The sequence below is a fragment of the Crinia signifera genome, chromosome 11 (genome assembly GCF_055691185.1).
Source record: "Crinia signifera chromosome 11, ASM5569118v1, whole genome shotgun sequence".
NCBI classification, from domain to species: domain Eukaryota; kingdom Metazoa; phylum Chordata; class Amphibia; order Anura; family Myobatrachidae; genus Crinia; species Crinia signifera.
The window spans coordinates 95,664,112-95,675,002 of NC_139227.1; positions in this window are offsets into that span (position 1 = coordinate 95,664,112).

The window sequence follows — 10,891 nt, forward strand, 5'->3', positions numbered from 1 at the left end:
ATGTGATAGTGTGATAAATAACCCATGTATGTGATGAATATTGCTATGTTCTGTCAAGTGGGCGTTTACTCTTAACAGGCCCGTATAGTTGTAACTAAATCCTGAAATTTGTGATTCAACATCAACAATACCGCTCTGTGTCTGCAATATATAAAACAACCTGCAAATAAAATATACTTACCTGTTTCAAGCATCATCCGACCTACATTCATTGAAGTCACCGACCCTGGTAATCAGCCCTGTAGCTAAACCCTACCAATAAGGGAAATTCTACAAAATTTGGCGTCACGAACAGGATAGGAAAATGGCGGAGTCAGAACCCCAAACCCCCAAATCAACAAAAAGAAGAGTCCTCCCATCCCCGAACGACATTGGGATAAGAAGAAGAGGAGAAATGGCAGAGAACTCGCCCATTACCATGCCTTATTACTTCGGGGCCCCATGGTTGCCCGTGTACTCGGGAAATAAACGCACGGCGGGGACGACAACATTCCGAGATTTTAAAGATAGTATGAAGTCTATGTTCGACTTGGGTCATGTAAGCAAGGAACAGCAAGTACAAATGCTGCTAGGACAATTGAAAGGACCGGCGAGGAGAGAGGTGAAGGCGTGGATGGGGGAAAGAAAGGTCACAGTACAAGACATTTTCAAAAAGTTGGCCAGTGTATTTAACGCACGCACCCCTGTAGATTTAAAGGGATATCTATACTTGAGGAAACAAAAACCCCAAGAGTCATTGAGAGACTTTGCCCTGGCGTTGCAAGAAGCCTCGCATGCTATTCAGGCGATTGAGCCAGGAGACAAGGATCAAGAAAACAAAACTCTGATTAACCTTTTCGTGGAAGGAGCTCGGGAAAAAACAATACGAGCACAACTCAGAATGTGGAGGAAACAGAACCCGGGTTGCACTTTTTCAAAATTCAAAGAGGCAATCTTCCACATATTAGGGCTGAACCAGTGTGACGACGAGGAAAGCCCGGCGACCACCGATACGGAAGATGAGGAGGATGAGGTGGATGAAGAACCGGCACCTAAGACTTCCACCCGCGCAGGGAAAGGAGCTGTCACCCAGCAAGTACAGACAGGACGAGAGATGTCCGGGCCTCTGGCAGAGAAGCTGGATATGATTACCAAAAGCTTGGCAGAAATGGGAAGAGAATTGAAGGACCTCTGACAAGAGCAGTTACTGCTCAAAAGTAAGGGAAACAACGCCGGAGCTTCGGGCAGAGGCCGAACACCCTGGACGACCCCGGTCGGAAGAGGGAGATGGGCCACGGACCGCTTCGACGCCCAAGGGAGCCCGATTTGCAGACGCTGCCACAAGAGTGGGCACATTGAGCGCTTCTGCATGGAAGAGGATTTAAATGGAGACGCCCCGAGGTCGCGGACCCACCCTCGGGAGAATTCCCCCCAATAGGTCCGACCCCGCCAACCTGGCATTCCCGATACATAGGAGCCTGCCCACACGTGACCATCTCTATCAATGGTGTGGAGATTTCGGCACTATTGGACACGGGATCGCAGGTCACCACCATCTGTCTCACCGAATTTGACAAGTACTGGCCAAGGGAGGAAATTATGACGCCACCAAACAACTGGCTACAACTGTTGGCCAGCAACGGACAAACCATTGAATATTGCGGGTACTGGGAAGCCGATCGGGAAAGCACGGCTGAACCGTCAAGGGTGTCTGATCACCAAGGAGTATAACGAACACCTCCCACCCATGATATTAGGGATGAACGTGCTTAAAAACTGCCCAGGAGAACTAGTAGAATCTCTACAGCAGGAACTAGGTCGGGCAGATAGAGAAGAACGGAAGGCTCTGCTCCAGACGGTCAGATGGTTAAAGGGAGTGGGGAGCTTCGCTAACGACCGTGGAGAAATTGGGAAAGCTCGGATTAGCGATCGGACCACCCTCCTCATCCAGCCGAACTCAGAAGTGATGCTACAATGCAAGGCCCGCTTCGGAGTGGGCGGAACAGACTATGATGCTATGGTGGAACCCCACGATCCAAGTGGACAATATCCATCCGCAGTAGCGAGGGCAGTCACCAGAGTCCACCAGGGCCAAGTGTTTGTGCGGGTACTCAATCCGCATAGCTTTCCCATCAAATTGCATAAAAATTGCCCCGTCGCCAGATTGACCGAAGTCAACTTCGAGGATGTCTTTGACGGAGAGGCATTCACGACCCCACAACAAGTAACGGATACACCCCCGTCGACAGGGGTTGAAGAGAAACAATGGTGGGATCCCATTCAAATTGGGGACCAGAGTACTTCAGCTGAGCAGAAAGACGGAGTGATCCAGGTGGTGAAAGAATTCTCTCCAGCCTTCAGCCAACACCCCTCCGATTTCGGCAAAGCAGAAAATGTGGTTCATTATATACCCACCGGAGGTCATCCTCCCATTAAGGAAAGGCATCGCCCTTTGGCCCCTGCGCTGTACCAGCCAGTAAGGGAAATGCTGGCCGACATGAGGGAGTCCGGAGTGATCACCGAAAGTCATAGTCCATGGGCAGCCCCCATTGTCTTGGTCAAGAAGAAGAACGGGAGTCTGCGGTTCTGTGTGGATTATCGCAAGTTAAATAATGTAACCCACAAGGATGCGTATCCATTACCCAGGATTGAGGAATCGCTAACCGCCCTTAAAACCGCCCAATATTTCTCCACATTAGACCTTACGAGCGGTTACTGGCAGATTCCGGTAGCGCCAGAACATCAAGAAAAGAACGCCTTCACCACGCCCATGGGACTGTTCGAATTTACCCGGATGCCCTTCGGACTATGTAATGCCCCAGCAGCATTTCAGAGACTGATGGAGCACTGCTTGGGCCACAGAAACTTTGAGATGATCCTTCTGTACTTAGACGATATTATCATCTTCTCTGGCACCTACGAAAAGCATTTGGAACATCTCGGGGAAGTGTTCGCCCAGTTAATCAAGAGCGGCCTGAAACTAAATCCCGCCAAATGCCACTTGTTAAAACCTGAAGTGCAGTACTTAGGGCATATCGTAAGCGCCAAAGGGGTTCACCCCGACCCAGAAAAGATAAGAGCAGTCACAGAATGGCCCACGCCAAGAACCGTGAGAGACGTCCGGAGCTTCTTAGGCTTTGTAGGCTACTACAGAAGGTTCATCCGCCACTTCGCCAAAATTGCCGCTCCCTTACATGTATTGCTCTGAGGCTGGTCCGGATCAGAGAGGAGAGGAAACGCGCCGGTTGAGTGGTCCGAATCACACCAGCGGGCGTTTAAAGAATTAAAAACAGCTCTGGTTAGTGCCCCTCTCCTTGCGTATCCCGACTATGAACAGCCGTTCCGTGTGTACACAGATGCTAGCAACGCCGGATTAGGTGCTGTGCTGGCACAAGTGCAGAATGGACAGGAAAAAGTCATAGCCTACGCTAGCAGGGGCCTAAAAAGAACCGAGAGGAATCCTGAAAATTATAGCGTGTTCAAACTTGAACTGTTAGCGTTAATCTGGGCTGTAACGGAGAAATTCCGGAGCTACTTGACGGCCGCCTCCTTTACCATCGTGACAGATAACAACCCGCTAGCACATCTGGATACCGCACACTTGGGAGCTTTGGAACAGCGCTGGATGGCTCGGTTGGCGAACTTTCGGTACACCATTACCTACCGCAGCGGGAAACTGAACACCAATGCGGATGCATTATCCCGTCTGCCTAATACGACAATCCCGGAAGCCAAAGACGAGGAAGAAAGAATCAAAATACCAGCGTTCGCCCCTATGCCGTCGACCAGTCGTAGGAAGGCGGGACATTGCAATCCTGTCACAGTAGCCGGTACCGAGATGGTGGAATCAGGCCCCGTCTTCGATTGGAAGAGGGTGCAAGCGGAGGACCCAATCATACGGGAATTGATTGAAATTCTTAACGCGGGACGAAAATTGTCCAAAGAGCAACGTTCGCAAGCACCGCCTGAACTACTCAAACTCCTACGGCAGCGAAATAGATTGCAAATGAGCAAGGATTTATTGGTCCGGATCCGATGCGACCCCGGTACGCATGAAAAGGTCACGCAAATTGTAATACCCCGATATCAAAGTCAGTCCATCTTACAAGCATACCATAACCAGTCGGGGCATTTCGGAACCTGTAAAACCGAGGCAACTTTACGAAGCCGGTTCTTTTGGGTGGGCATGAAAGAGGACGTTGACAAATGATGCCAAGACTGTACAGCCTGCGCTTTGAAAAGGCGCCCGGATCCAGGACAAAGAGATCCGCTATGCCCAATTGAGACGCAACGACCATTAGAATTGGTGGCCCTAGACCATGTTAAGTTAGCAGCTAGCACCAGCGGAATAGAGTATGCATTGACCATAACGGACCACTTCACCAAATTCTTAGTGGTGGTCCCGGTTCGAGACGCTACTGCCAAGACCACGGCTCAAGTCTTCCTCAAACATTTCTTACAACCGTATGGGACTCCAGACCGAATTCTTACTGACCGTGGACCCGCCTTCGAGGCTGCCTTATTTCACGACTTGTGTACTTTATACGGTTGTAAGAAAATACGTACCACCGTGTACCACCCACAGTCGAACGGCCTGTGTGAGCGGGCCAACCAGACTATCATTGGGATGCTCCGGGCACTGTCCAAGGAACAACGGAGCCGGTGGCCAAGCCTAGTGGCAAACCTTGCGTATATATATAACAACACGAGCCATTGCTCCACCGGATACACTCCCTTTTACCTTATGTTTGGCCGCCATGGCCAATTACCAAAAGATTTGGAATTGTATCCGGAGTTCATAGAGACCGAAAGACCCACCAGTGATTGGGTCGGTCGACACCGACGTCAAATGGAATCGGTCAGAGAAGTTGTCAACCAACGGATGGACAGCGCCCAACAACGCCAAAAAAGACACTACGACGCTGGTAGGTGCGAGATTCCGCTCAACATTGGCGAACAAGTGTGGCGGAGGAAAAATCGCAGGGACAGCAAATTAGACTTTCGATGGGAAACGCAACCCTACACGATTGTCAGCGTATCGACAGGCGAGTTTCACAGTTATCAGATTCAGAGGGGTCGAGCGGGCCCAATCATCACTGTCGCACGACAACAGTTGAAGCCGTGCTTGGCTACAGCCACAACCGAGTCGGCCAAAGAATTACTCGGGTCAGAGAGAGACAAGTCTCCTGCAAATGTACCTATGCCTGATCCTATGGAGATCCTCATGCTTATTTGTGGTCCAAGCATCAGATTAAAGGGGCAAGGCGGATATACCTCCCCAGAACTGGAATCTACCCCGAATTCGGGGGTGGACCAACCAACAGCACTAGAGCAAGATGAGAGCGAGACCCCCATCCTTCCAATGGAAAGACCATTACGAAGCACCAGGGGTGTATTGCCTCTACGTTATTGTGTATATATGAATGTAACTGTGTACATCTCTTGGGGAATGTGTAGGGTATTAGAATACCTGAGGGCAGGCATTGTTTTTGCCGGGGAAAGTTTGTAATGTCCTGGAAATGTACCTTGTCACCTCACAATATTATAGGACGATAGTGGTTCATAAGGACACTGTGAACATGGGGGGGTATGCCTGATGCCACCCCATAGAAGGGACACTGGATGGCACAGGTAACAGTCATAGGGGCAAAACATGCTCCACACCACGGAGCCTGGTGGAAGGCAGCTCGAGGACAGGATTGTACCCAGAGCATTAGGACAGAGTAATAAAGCTAGACTGCACGAGCACACGCACAGGAGGGGATATAAGGCACAGCAGAGAGACGTTGGATAACGGTTCCTGCGAATAACGGAAGGAGAAGGAAGCGGAGAGACACGGTGCTAGGGGTGAAGGAGGTGACGCAGCAAGAAATACCTAACAGCGGGGCTCCTGGTCTATCTCCTGCGGCAGGCTCCGGTGATCGGCGCTCAGGACGGCAGCGCTGGTCCACCAGGCGGTGTGACGCCATTGTGGGCGGTCCCGGAGGCGCGGTCGAGATGGCGTAGGCGGAGCCGGAGGCTCGGCCTAGTGACACCAGTGAGCAGCCCCGCCCGCTACATAGGACGTGTCTTACACCGGAAGGCATAACGGAGGCGCGGCTAATCCTGCAAGTGCCTCGCCTGTTCAGCAGCACACCCGGCAGCAGAGGAGGTGAGAATCAACGGAGGGCGGTGAAGAGGTGCGGCCTAAAGACGTGACAGACGCAGCTCAGCTGGGGACCCAGGTATACGCACAGTGAGTAACAGCGGAGACAGACACAGACCAGCTTAGCCCAGACACAGCTGTATAGGGAGTACAGAACAGAGCATTGTCAGCGCTTCTAGTAAAAGACTGTGCTTAGCCAAAGGAAAAGGTGTCCCAGCAGTGTGTGTTCCATGACAGTCTAGTCGCGTGAGATTTGTTCCAAGTCAGTGCAGACAGCTAGTTGGTGCTCAGCAGCGTGGGAAACTTCATGCAAGGAGGCTTGACTTCTACCCCTTTTTGTTAGTATATAAGTCATCCCTACAAACTCTCAATGTCCCCCACCAATAGTCAAAAGGAACTTACCTGAACCTATGGGAATCCTTGTAGCTGTACACAGTTTGGAGATATCTCTGTGAAATAGAGATAAGGAGAATTAACCCTTACTCGTGAGAGGAGTTGAACTATTTATGCCTAGACTGTATGCTTAGAAAGACTCATCCGCTTATTAGGAACTTCATGTAAATATTGCTCTTAGCCAGGGAAAGTAGGTGATAATCTTACAACTGTCCTGATCATAGTGTGTAGTGTATAAGAGTCTGCCTGTAAGGAGAGTTCTGGCGCTTAGGCAGCAACAAAGTTACATTATAGAAGAAGAATATTAGATACAGTAGAATTAGTAGATGTAAGGAACTGCGTTAACATTAGTTGTCTCTCTGCGAAGAGACCAGAATAGTGTCTATCTGTTATGTTCTAAAGTACTAGTGTAGAGTGTAAAGTTATTGGTGACATAAACCGCAATTTAATATAGTCTGTGAGAACCACTGTTAGCAGGGCCGAAACTAGGGTTTCTGGTGCCCGGGGCAAGACATACATTTAGTGCCCCCCCCCCCCCCCCCCCAAAAAAAAAAAAAAATTATATATATATATATATATATATATATATATATAAATAAATATTTTTTTTATTTTTTTTCCAGAAGCAGGCACACATTTGGCATTTGGTTTTGCACAGAAAGAAAAACATTAATCAGAAGCCATTTATGTGTGCTTATAGACAGCAGAAGGGGGACATTAAACTGGGACAGTGCGCGCCGAAGGTGCGCGCTAAAAATTTAGGGCATTTTTTGGGGGGGAGGGGGGAGTGGTGTGGTCACATAGTAGTATCAATTCACATTATAGAACACACCGTAATGCCCAGTACACATTAATCAGAAGCCATTTATGTGTGCTTATAGACAGCAGAAGGTGGACATTAAACTGGGACAGCTAAAAATTTAGGGCATTTTTTTTTGGGGGGGTCACATAGTAGTATCAATTCACATTATAGAACACACCGTAATGCCCAGTACATATTCCAGCACACACCCTAATGCCCAGAGCACATTACACCACAAACCGTAATGCCCAGAGCACATTACACCACAAACCGTAATGCCCAGTACACATTATACCAAACATTGTGATGCCCATTATACAAAATGACACACACCGTAATGCTCATTACATATGCCACACACGCTAATGCCCATTACGCATATTACACACTGCAATGCCCCTTACACATAATATTACATGCTGTAATGCCCATTACACATAATGCCACTGACCGTAATGCCCACTACACATAATATCACATGCCGTAATGCCCATTACAATTTATAGCATACACCGTAATGCCCATTACACATTTTAATTTGGGTAAAAGGTGTCACACACACACATATGGGGAAGAGGGGATCAGACACCAGGGAAATTGGGGCAGATAGGGTCACAGACACAGAGGAAGGGGGTAACAGGGGTCACACATGGGGGAAGGGAGTACAGGGGGGTCAGGGGGGTCAATCCCTGGGCACTCACCAATTTGTGGGGGGAGCTGCAGGGTGTCCAGGTAGCCAGTGGATCCAGGGACAGGGGTGCCTGCTGCAGGAGGAGGGAGATGTAGTTTTCCCCATGAAGAGACAGGCAGGGCTTGTCCAGACTCCAGCCCCAGCGCGTATCTCTGGGCGCGCACTGTGTTTATCACAGACACTAGAGGTCAAGCGCACCTCTAGTGTCTGTCTGTTGTTTCATGGCGGCGGCCATCTTTGATGTGGCAGCGGCGCCGCAGACATACATCTATGTCTGCGGCGCTAGCTCCCCGCTGCTGCCGCTGCTCACACCAGCGACACTCTGCCTCCAGCGCCCCCCTGCCTCCAGCGCCCGGTGCGCGTGCCCCCCCAGCCCCCCCCCCCTAGTTACGGCCCTGCTGTTAGTGATATTTATCAACCCTAGAACTGCAAAGCATACATCGATGTGATAGTGTGATAAATAACCCATGTATGTGATGAATATTGCTATGTTCTGTCAAGTGGGCGTTTACTCTTAACTGGCCCGTATAGTTGTAACTAAATCCTGAAATTTGTGATTCAACATCAACAATACCGCTCTGTGTCTGCAATATATAAAACGACCTGCAAATAAAATATACTTACCTGTTTCAAGCATCATCCGACCTACATTCATTGAAGTCACGACCCTGGGAGTCAGCCCTGTAGCTAAACCCTACCAATAAGGGAAATTCTACAGCAGACTGCAGCAGACACTAGGCAGTGCAGGGCAGGCAGTGGCACTAGCAGCACCAGTTGACTATCACACTGTGACTGTCTATACAGGAGCAGACTCAGCAGAGGCAGGCCCCAGCACAAAGGAAAGACAGAACACAGCACCAGTCATCCTTGCAATGGTGATGTCTTGATCACTGAGCAGAGACACAGTACACAGCAGCACAGGCCCCAGCAGAGACCACACACAGCAGCAGCACACCCTTCCCTACCCTTCTCCGAGATTGGAGTGAAGATGGTGGCGCGAGGTTGCGGAATTTAAGGGTTCCGTGATCTCGCGAGAATCCGATGCCGGGCGATGACGTTTTGCCCGTGCGCCCGGATTCGAGTAAGGCGGGAAGCGCCGAGCGCTGCTCGTATCCGGGCCCGGATTGATGACGTCCGTGCTGGCTCGGATCTGGGGAATCCGAGCCCGCACATCTCTAGTAATGAAGAGTTTGTATTGTAGACGTATTGTAGATGTAATAAAGGGGGTAGGTACTGATGAACTCCATGCCCTAGCGAGCAGGGCCCTCCTAAATATATGAATGTAATTACCCAGTTTGTTTCACAAATGATTCCAATTGTAGAGCACAATGGAATTTGCTGCTCTATATTAGGGATGAGCGGGTTCGGATCCTAGAGATCTGAACCCCCCCACAAGTTACGTAATCTGAGGCCGGATCCATGGAGTTCGCCGGGTTCCTCCATCTTTCCGAGTCCAAAACGTCATCATCCCGTGTTGGATTCTCGCAAGACCGGATCTCTATAAAAGTCCCGGCTCCGGCGCCATCTTCATTCGTCAAGTGGAAGTCAGACAACTATAGATCGGGAATCTAAAGGTACAACTACTAAAGGGGAACTAATGGTGCAGGAACCTTTGTATATCTACTAAGGGGGAACCGATACTAAGTGGAAAATTATTGAGGGAACAACTACTAAGGGGGCATTACTAAGGCCACTACTAAGGGGGGTTGCTATGTGGGACTACTGTGGTCTGTGGGGGACATCGAAAGGGCTCTCTGAAAAAATTTTTTTTTTTACTACAGGACTGCCCCAAATTAGTCCAGCTGTGCTGCCCAGTGTCCTGTATCAGTCCAGGGGAGCTACCCCCAGGTGTTTTTTTTTTTTTACCTGCAAGGGGTGTTAAGTGTGCCGTATCAGTCCAGGGGTGCCTGCATGTGTGCCGTATAATTCCATGGGTGCCCCCATGTTTCCCGTATCAGTCCAGGGATGCCCCATGTGTCCCATATCAGTCCAGGGGTGTCTCCATGTGTCCCATATCAGTCCAGGGGTGCCCGCATGTGTGCCGTATAATTCCATGGGTGCCCCCATGTTTCCCGTATCAGTCCAGGGATGCCCCCATGTGTCCCGCATCAGTTCAGGGGTGCCCCCATGTGTCCCATATCAGGCCAGGGGTGCCCCCGTGTGTCCCGTATCCGTCCAGGGGTGCCCGCATGTGTGCCGTATATTTCCATGGGTGCCCCAGGTGTGCCATATCAATCCAGGGGTGCCTGCAAGTGTGCCGTATAATTCCAGGGGTGCCCCCAATGTGTCCCATATTAGTCCAGCGGTGCCCCCATGTGTGCCGTATAATTCCAGGGGTGCCCCCATATGTCCTGTATCAGTCCAGGGATGCCCCCATGTGTCCCGTTTCAGTCCAGGGGTGCCCCCATGTGTCCCATATCAGTCCAGGGGTGCCCCCATGTGTCCCGTATCAGTCCAGGGGTGCCCGCATGTGTCCCGTATAATTCCAGGGGTGCCCCCATATGTCCCTATCAGACCAGGGGTGCCCAAATGTGTGCTGTATAATGTGTGCCGTATAATTCCAGGGGTGCCCCATGGAAGGAAAGCCTGTCTTACCTGCTCCTCGCTCCCAGCTTTCTATGGTACCTCTATGGTACCTCTCCTCGGCGTCTCATTACCGCCCTCCAGTGGCCGGTAATGCCCACATGTGTGCCGTATAATTCCAGGGGTGAGCCAAGACTGCTGTATAATTCATGGGGTACTGCCAAGTGTGCTGTATTAGTCCAAGGGTGATGCTAAGTGTTCCGTATCAGTCCAGGGGTGATCCTAAGTGTTCAGTATCAGTCCGGGGGTGATGCTAAGTGTGCAGTATCAGTCCGGGGGTGATGCTAAGTGTTCCGTA